Source organism: Ictidomys tridecemlineatus, chromosome 1 (genome assembly GCF_052094955.1).
Source record: "Ictidomys tridecemlineatus isolate mIctTri1 chromosome 1, mIctTri1.hap1, whole genome shotgun sequence".
In the NCBI taxonomy this organism is placed as follows: domain Eukaryota; kingdom Metazoa; phylum Chordata; class Mammalia; order Rodentia; family Sciuridae; genus Ictidomys; species Ictidomys tridecemlineatus.
Genome location: NC_135477.1, coordinates 116,222,257 through 116,232,301, shown reverse-complemented (window position 1 = coordinate 116,232,301; position 10,045 = coordinate 116,222,257). Strand labels below are relative to the sequence as shown.

Genomic DNA, 10,045 nt, shown 5'->3' with positions numbered 1-10,045 from the left:
CCCAGCTCCTGCATATGAGAAAAACATTCAACTCCTGACTTTCTAAGTCTGGCATATTTCACTTAGCATGATGCTCTCCAATTCCACCCATTTATCAGAAAATGACATAATTTCATTCTTCTTTATGACTGAGTAAAACATTTATTGTGCATGTTTATCACATTTTCTTTACTCATTCATCTATTGAGAGATACATAATCTGGTTTCATTACTTGGCTATTGTGAAGGGTGCTGCTATAAACATCTGTATGCATTATCACTATAGTATACTGATTTTAGACCATCTGGATAAATACCAAGGAATGGGATAGCTGGGTCAAATGATGATTCCCTTCCTTAAAAATATGGAATACTTCTTGTATTTGTGTATCATCCTTGCCCAGGGATCATGCTAATCTCCTCTGAATTATTCCAATTTTTGTGTATATGCTGCCAAAGCAAGCATGACTTCTATTTCTTTTTTATTTTCCTTGAACAAAACTGTCACTCACATGGCTTCCAATACCTTGATATGAAATACTCCTTCTATAGCATAAAGACCAGTGAAGGGAGTGAAGAATACTGCATAGATTTGGCAGCTGTGATTGATAGACACGATGACTCATCCATATGTACAGCATATGAAGCCAGGAAACAACTGTTAATGCCCTTCTCAGAGAAGCTTCCAAGAGTCAAGATGATGGTGGATGGTAAACAGTTACTCAGAGCAGAGGAGTTTGACCTCATAAAACCAAGATGTTGGTCAATCAGAGATCATGAAAGGGACAAGAAGCAAATCTAACTCAGTGCTGGGAGCTAATTGAACATGTGCCGAGGAGGTGGACTGCAGCATGCCATTTGATTTTTATAAACAGCAAGAAGGGTATTTTTGTTGATTGATTTTTATGAATGTTTATGGGTATTTTTGTTGATTCATGGAATTCATCTCCAAACCAAGTGGCAGTAGTGTTTAATCTATCCTTTCCACTCTGATGGAATGTAAGATACATAAAATAAATATGGACTGTTGAGTTTAAGCAGTATCTGTAAACATTCTTTTAAAAGAAAAAGAAGAAGGAAAAAAGTCATTGCTTTTTTTTTTTTAACAGAAACCTAGAGGAAGTTTATAGGCATATGGAAATCAGAAAAATAACTAATGAAATTTGCTTTGTGGTATCTAGTTTATCTTTTTGAATTATTATTTTTCTATCTTTCTTTCTTTGAATGCAATTGTGCATAGATTTGCTGATGACAGCTTATTATTCTATTGACCTGGGGATTAGAAGGAAAAAAAATACCAGATAATGGAGAGGAGGGAGAAAATACTATAATGAAGCAGAAAGAGAGAGGAAATTATTAAGAATGGGGGGGGGTAATCGAAATCTTGCAGCCTACTAATTCTTTGCCAAACTTTTCTTATATGCTTCTTTACTCACCCCTAAAAGTCTGGCTTGTAGATGGTGATGGTGCACATGGGCCACATCCAGTTCTCTGCATAGGTCGAACACTTCAGCAGGGACATTTTTAGCAAATGTTGAGGATCTGTCTAATGATTCCTTTAATGCTTTGCCTCATTCCCAACCACTCTTGTTTGGGGTCAGGGAGAACACTTGGCCCTTTTCAGAAGAGCAGAAACAGATTGATTTGTCCTCTGTCAGCTATTAAGACCTGTAGACTGACCCACCAGGCAGCTCTGGAGGGGTCTGCATACCAGCTGCTCCTCCCAGGGAAGTTTTGGGATCACAGAAGGTTTCCAGCAGAGTTCATGGTTCATCCTCATTCCTGAATCGAGATTCTGCCAGATGTTGTTTCTTTCTATACAGGGACCTCTCATTTAAGCAGCCGTCACCCAATCTAAGGATTTTTTAGAAGTCATTTTCATATTCATTATTGAATATCTACTTTAATTATAATGGATATCTATTTAAATTATTTAAAGAAGGTAGCTCTTTGATCATGAGTGCTCATTTCCAAAGACTGAAGATAGCAGAACTCAGCCTCCCCAAATCCTAATTAAAGGTGATAGCCTGAATTAGCATCTAACTACTTGCTATGTTTGTCACATTACTAGTGAAAGTAGTTTCAATGTTCTTATTTTATTTCTTACTTGAAGAGATTTTTTTTTTTCCCTCACAAGCAAAAAGCCTAAGCTCTCTGTCTTAGCCCGTTTGGGCTGCTCTAACAAAATGCCACCAGCCAGGTGGCTTATACACAACAGAAATTCATTGCTCAAAGTTCTGGAAGCTGAGAAGTCTAAGATCAAAGCACCAACAGCATCTGTGTCTGGTGAGGGCTCAACTTATTATTTCACAGAATCACCTTTCTCAGTGTGTTTTCATGAAGACCCACCTGGTCCACTTTATAAGGATACTACTCTGATTCATGGTTGCTCTACCCTCATAACCTAATTATATTCCAAAGGACTCACCCCTTAATAAAGCCACAATGGAGTTTGAGTTTCTACATATGAATCTTGAAGGGTGTGGGGTGGTGGTGACACAGACTTTTGAACTTCCCAGAAGAAAGTGTGGTCAATTGTGTCATAGTCTGGTGGATCTCTGAAGTTTATGAGTGGTGATAATATCTTGGAAACAATGAAGGAACCACTCCAGAGTTTCCTAAGCATTATTAAGGCTTTCTCATTCTAATCTTTGTTTGAGGACTGATTATTTGATATTTGATGTTAATCACTATTTCTAAAACCTAGCTCGGTTGTTCTTGGTAACTAGGCAGCTTCAACATTTGTGACTTCTTTTTTAATAAGACACTATTTGAGAGGTTTAAAAATTAGGACAAAAATAGATGACACTAGTTCAGATTTTTCATTATCTCTTCACAAAAATAACAAGTAAAAAACTAGCTGTCTTACAACGCAAGGCAACATGGGAGCTGTGAGTTTATTGTTCAAAGGAGCATGAGAGTTGCAGAAAAGCAGAGTTTCCTAGTATGTCCTTGGAATAGTGTTCCATTGTGACCTGAGGGTCCTGGGGTATTTCAGGAGTGCACAAGAACTCATGGGAAAAAAAAAAAAGGTGTTATTGTCTTTTTTGTTTTTATGTAGTCTTTAAATGTTGTCCATTGGTTTGTTTCCTCAAAATGTTTTAAATTATGGTTGCCAGGGAAGTTTCTAATTGGGTAGCTACAAGGAAGTGAGCCAAAAGTAGCAGAAAGTCATGTTCTTTCTCTGAGAAGCTAAACATGTTAGAAAATCACAATGCACAGACAGAATCACAATATCTGAGGCTCAGGTCCAGAGGTGCCAGAAGACCAGCTTCCTTCTGCTGTTTCTGTAGTTTGACTGGATAATCTAATATAGTGCTCTTTTCCTTAAGCAAATTTAGTTTTTGTCACTTGCAGCCCAAGACTCCCAACTACAACAGTGACCTCAAATATAAAAGTATCTCACTTTCCTACTGCACTGCCGTTGAATCAAGTTTTATTTTCTCTAGCACATTGGATCAGGATGGCATATTACTGCAAGTGTAACTTGGCATTATTCTCTTTCTCCATATTCTTTCTGGCTGCCTCTGGAAGTGGTGCTTGGGGTAAGCCTGAGGTCCCTTAGGGAGGATCTGGGTTTTAAGTACCCACATTGAAGGAGAGCCTCACCTGTGTAAAGGACAGCATCAGTACCATTTTATATCCCTCCAGCTTACTGTGTCAGTGTGCTCCAGCCTCCTTCTAAGGGTGAATCCCTGTGTCTAAAGTTGAACCGTAGAGAGCCCCTCTTCTCACATACATGGCAGGCTGAAAATAGCAGAGAATTAACATTTTCAGGAACAAGCCTCAAACAATGATAATCAGTTGTTGTATAAAAGGACCCCAGTTCCCTCACCTCTTTTTGTTCTTTGTTCTTTTTAGTTATACATGACAGTTCTTAACTAGCATTCAGACATATATGGTTTGAATTTTCTTATTTTTTTTTAATAATATTGAAACTGCGGTTGCCCTCTGGAAGATAACTTAGTAATAACACTTTTATCATCGGCCTTCCCTTCTGTGCGTATTTTCCCCATTCTCAACCAATGTGTCCTCACCTACTTGGTAAGTGACATGCACACAGATTCTGGCCTTATGGTCTGCTTCTGGGAGACCCAACTTAAGAAATGTGAGAAGTCAGTAATAAGAGATTTTTATATAGGAAATGTGGTTTGAAATTCTCAGAATAGGGATCTGGAATTTACTGAAAAGCCAAGAGTTTTAAAAGATAAGGGGATAAGAAGTAGTTTATTATTTATTTCCAACATCAGAAATAAGACCTTATTTTTATAGCCAAATGAAGTTTTGAGAGGAGTGTCAATAAAATTCAATGGAAAAAGAATAGTCAACAAATGATTCTGGATTAACCTTACAGCCGTATGCAAAAATAAAATGAAGTGAAAAAGGAGGATTTCAACCTTATACCAAAAACAAAAGTTATTTGAAAATGGATCATGGACCTAAATGTAAGAGCTGAAACTGTAAAACTCTTAGAAGAAAACAGAGATGTAACTCTTTTTGATCTTGGATTAGACAATGGATGTTTAGATACAATACAAAATGTTCAAGCAACAACAACAATAAAAATATAGACAAACTGGACTACAAGAAAATTCAATGAAAATAACCCACTAACTTTTATGCTCCAAAGGGAGCAATCAAGACAGTGAACAGATGACCTGGATGATATGATTATCCATGTATAAAATCCAAAGTAACCAACAACAACAATGAAAATATCTTCTGGAACTAAAAATCAATTACAGCAAGACTGGAAGACCCAAGGTGAACATACAAAGTCAATAACATTTTATATTCCAACATAAATAAGAATTTGAAGTTAAAAAACATTACCATTTACTTTAGAACACACCTCTCCAATGAAATATTTGGGTATAAATCTAACCAAATAAGTATAAGATCTATTTAAGGAAAACTACTGACATCTGATAAAAGAAATCACAAAAGTACTAAAATGGAGATATATTCCATATTCACACCTTGTCAAGATGTTAGTTTTTATTAGTATTTTCAAGATATCAGTTCTTCCCAACTTGATCTACAGATTTAATACAATATCAGTTAAAATTCCAGCAAGGTATCTTGGGGATATCAGCAAACTGATTATAAAGTTTATTTAAAGAGGCAAAAAACAAAATTGCAGCAGAAGAAGAAAGCTGGAGGACCGAAATTGCCAGACTTCAAGAGTTACCTTACAGCTACAGAAATGAAGATAGTGTGACATTAGTTAAAAAAAAAAAAAAACTGGACAAAACATCAGTGCATCAAAATAAAGAGCTGTAGCCAGGTGCCTTGGCATAGCTATAATCCCAGTGGCTTGGGATGCTAAGGCAGGAGGATCACGAGTTGAAAGCCAACCTCAGCAAAAGCAAGGTGCTGAGCAACTCAGTGAAACCTTGTCTCTAAAAATGTACAAAATAGGGCTGTGGATGTGACTCAGTGGTTGAGTGCCCTGAATTTAATTTCCAGTACACACCCTCCCCCCAAAAAAGAGAGCTATAAATAGCCCAACACATATCTAGTCAACTGACCTTTGACAAAGGGGCAAAGGAAATACAATAAGGAACATATAATCTTTTAAAAAATAGGGTGATAATAACTGAACACTCACAAGCCCTCAGTTTCAAAAAAAAAATGCACTTAAATGTAGACCCTTACAAAAACACACTGAAAAATGGATCATAGACCTAAATATAAATGCAAAAGCAAAAAAAGTACAAGAAGGTAATGAGAAAATCTAGATGACCTTGAGTTTGGCAATGACATTTTAGTTACAACATCAAAGGCACAATATATGAAAGAAAGAATTGATAAGCTTCATTTCATTAAAATTTAAAACTTCTGCCCTGTGGAAGACACTGTCAGGAGAATGAGAAGACAAGCCACAGACTGGGAGAAAATATTACAAAAGAGCTGTTTGAAAAAGGAACTCTTATTCAAAATTGACACAGAATTCTTAAAACTCAAAAATAGGAAACCAAACAAAAACAGCACCTCAACAGATACTTCCTCAAAGAAGATACACAGGTGGTAAATAAACATATGAAAAGGTGCTCAACATCACATGTCACTGGGGATATGCCAGCTAAAACAACAACAAGATATCACTACAGACCTATCAGCATGGCCCAAATCCTGAACAATAAGGATGGGGAGCAACAGGAACTCTTGCTCATCACTGGAGAGACTGCAAAATGGTGCAATTGCTTGGGAAGACAATTTGCAGTTTCTTGCAAAACTAAACATACTATTGCCGTAGATTCCAGAAATTGCACTCCTTATTGTTTGTCCAGGATTTGAAAATTTTTTCTCTATATTAAATACAGATGTTTATGAGAGTTTCACTCAAAATTGTCAAAATTTAGAGGTATCCAAGATATCCTTTAGTAGGTGAATGAATAAACTATATTACATCCAGACAATGGAATTTTATTCAGAACCAAGAAGAAATGACCTGTGGAGTCAGGAAAAGATTTTTTAAAAGCATGGAGAAGACAAACAGATTACTAAGTGGAAGGAGTCAATCTGAAAAGGCTGCCCACTTTGTGATTACAAATATATAACATCCTGTAAATGGTAAAACTATGAGGACAGTAAAGTCTCAGTGTTGTCACAGTTGGAAGGGAGGAAAGGATGAAAAGACAGGACATGGAGGACTCTTAGGGCAGTAAAATTACTCTACATGAAACCATAATGACGGATACATACCAGTAATCATTTGTCCAAATTAGTAGAATGTACAACACCAAGACTGAACTCTAATGTAATCTAGGACTTTGGATGATTATGATACCTCAATATAGGTTCATTAGTATATATGTATACTGATGGGGATGCTGATACTGGGGGGAGCTATGCAAATGTGGTGGCAGAGAGCATGTGGGAATTCTCTGTGCCTTTTGCCCAATTTTGCTGTAAACCTAAAACTCCTCAAAAAAAGGTCCAATTTTATTTTTTATAAATATATATTGTTTTAGTTGTAGAGGGACACAATACCTTTATTTTATTTATTTGTGTGGTGGTGAGGATTGAACATAGTGCCTCATACATACTAGGCAAGCACTCTACCACTAAGTCCCAGCCCCAGCCCATGAAGTCTATTTTTTAAATAACAGAAAGATAACTTCTGTTATGGAAGAAAATATTTGCAAATAATTTTTAAAAAAATGTTTTCAAAGTATATGAAGAATTCTTATAAGTTAAAAAATGACAAAATAACACAATTATAAAATGTGTAAAAATGTGCATAAAAGATACACAAATGGCCAAGAAACACATGAAAAGACCCTCAAAATCATTAGTCATTAAGAAAAAACAAATTCTTCTTACCCACTAGAAAGGCTATAGTAAAAAGACGGACTGTAACAAACACTATGAGGATGTGGAGAAATTGGAACCACCACAGATTAAGGGTGGGAATGTAAAACAGTTTAGCTACTTTAGAAAATGCTTTAGCATTTTCTTAAAAGGTTAAACAATGAGTTACCCAAGGACTCAGCAATTCTACTTCCAGATATGAACCCAAGAGAACTGTCTTCATATGTCCATGTAGAAACTTGTATATTATGTTCATAGCAGCATCAACCACGGAAAGTGGAAATAATTCAAATATCCATCAATCAAGGAAAAGCTAAACAAAATGTAGACTATGGAATACTATTTGGTTTTATAAAATGATTGAAATATTGACACGTGCTTTAGCATGAATAGAGCTTGAAAACATGCTATATGAAAGAAGCTAGACACAAAATGTCTTTATTATATGATTCCATGTTTGCTAAATGTCCAAATTGAATTAGAATGTAAATTAATAGTTTCCAGGGTCTGGGAGAAAAGAAAAAAAGAAAAAAACTGCCAATATGTTCAGAGATTTTTTTTGGTGGGGGATAAAAATGATAGATGGTGGTGGGTAGTAATTATGATTGTAAAACTCTGTGAATATACTAAAGACTACTGGATTGTGCATTTTTCATGTTAAAGTACATGATATATGAATTATATTTCAATAAAGCTGTTACAGCAAGAACAATTGGGTTTTATAAATTCCAACTGTAAAAATCAAAAGAGTAGAGTGTTTTCTATTTATTTTTTTAAAAATTCATTTCCTTATTTTTTAAAATGCCAAATATAGGAAGAGGAACACTATTTAAATGGAGTCCCAATAATTCCTAAGCAAATTGTCCAGATAATGATTAGCTGCTGATGCAATTTTTTTTTCAGCAGAGAGGTTTCATGAATGAAGTAAATTTCCTGGAGAAATGCTGAGGTAGTTCTTAACGTAAGAGAATCCTGGTTCGGATCAGCCTGCACACCTAGAATGTAGTCTAGACTCCTCCAAGTGCACACGCCTTCACTGCCAGTTATTGACCACAGGTAAGTTAGTTGTCTTCTCTGAAATACAATTTACTGATTTATTCAGTGATAGTAATTATATCACTTGCAGATTTGTTTTTACCACAAATGTTGATTGAAAACTACTAATGTGCTAGACACACTTCTGGCACTAGTGCCACCATGATAGAGAATACAAATAACTCTCTCCTATTAGAGCTTACATTCCAGATAGGAAGACAGAAAACAAAGTGAATAAATAAACAAGACAAGTTCTGTCAATGAAAATGCTATCATGAAAGATAACAGGGATATATGGTCATGAGTGGTGGTGAGATGAGGGATGATTTGAGGCCTTTTTCTAAAGATGATGTTTAAGTGAAGGACAGAAAAATAAAGGAACCAGTTCCAAAGATATCCAAGAAACGTTCTAGGCTAAGAGAACTCCAACTACCAAGGTCATGAAAGAAAAGCAGAGTAGAGATGGAAAATGGGAGAAAGAGGTATGTTCAAGACAGATCATCCTGGCAAGATCATGGGGAAGTTGTCAAGATTGATGTTGGAGGTCTTCACAAGCCATAAATGTACAGGGTTAAGACACATTGTGAGGCTGGGGTTGTAGCTCAGTGATAGAGAGCTTGCCTAGCACATGTGAGGCACTGGGTTCGATCCTCAGCAACACATTTAAATAAAATAAAGGTATTGTGTCCATCTAAAACTAAAAATATTTTTTAAAAGAGGCTATATAGAAAAAAATTTCTCTCCCTGTTTAGTAAATGGTATTCAATTTTAATAAAGCACAATAAAGCCACTGTCCAACAATCCAATTCTCTTAAAGATTGCAAGAGAGAGTGTGATGTGGCTGTGACATCCTTCTCCTGTTGACAATCAGGGATGACTTAAATACTCGGATCAGCAGGCCAGTGGCACCTCTTCCCCCTCTTTACTCTTTGTGTATTCTTCTCAAAATGTGGACTCCATCAAATGAGGACAAGCTTCTTAGGAGAGAAGCAAGTAGGAAATCCTCTGGCTTCCTGGCTAGCAGCTCCATTAGTGGATATACCTTGTACCATACTGTGCAAAATGAGTGCTTTCTCTTTTTCAATTAGAACTGATCAGCGTGACTAATACGAAAGGACCCGCTGCTTTAAATCTGCTCAGGATTACCATTTGGGCCCTGTGGGCAGCCACAACACAACCATGGGGCACTCACACAGGGCTGCTCTACATAAGTACAAGAAAAGCACAGCCCTAGGAATCAGGCACAGGGAGCTCTGATAAAAAGCCAAACTCCTGTAACTTTGCATGTTTCTATTGCTACCTGTGATGGTGGGCTACTCTCACCTGGAGGACCAAATATCCTCTGTCAACCTCTTTAATCCAAAAAGGAAGGTGCTTCCTTTTTCACTTACTGTAATGACTCAGCTATTAAGGGAGGGGGCTGAAATATGTTCATCAATGTAAAATAAAAATTCACTTTCATTTTTCTTGTTTTGAAATATTGCAAGAAATTTTACATTCTGGCTCCTAACCACACCTCTCTATCCCTTAGATTCATTCACTTTTTTTTTTTTTTTTTTAATTTCAACTGGGGTCATGAGGCAGAAGTCAGAGCTAGTATGCTTCCTTTTTATCTCTTTTAATTGAACTTCCCACAAACTGAATGAAAACAGAAACAAGTTTACTTGTTATTTTGTATTTGAGGAAACAGGGATATGATGGTCTCTCCAGCTAG

General features: G+C 36.3%; 1 non-coding gene across 1 annotated transcript; it reads right to left on the bottom strand.

Moving 5' to 3' along the window:
- Nucleotides 1–338: 338 nt before the first annotated feature.
- Nucleotides 339–445, bottom strand: LOC120885911 (U6 spliceosomal RNA). Its single transcript, XR_005728712.2, has one exon. It is a non-coding gene; the product is annotated as a U6 spliceosomal RNA (small nuclear RNA).
- Nucleotides 446–10,045: the final 9,600 nt, after the last annotated feature.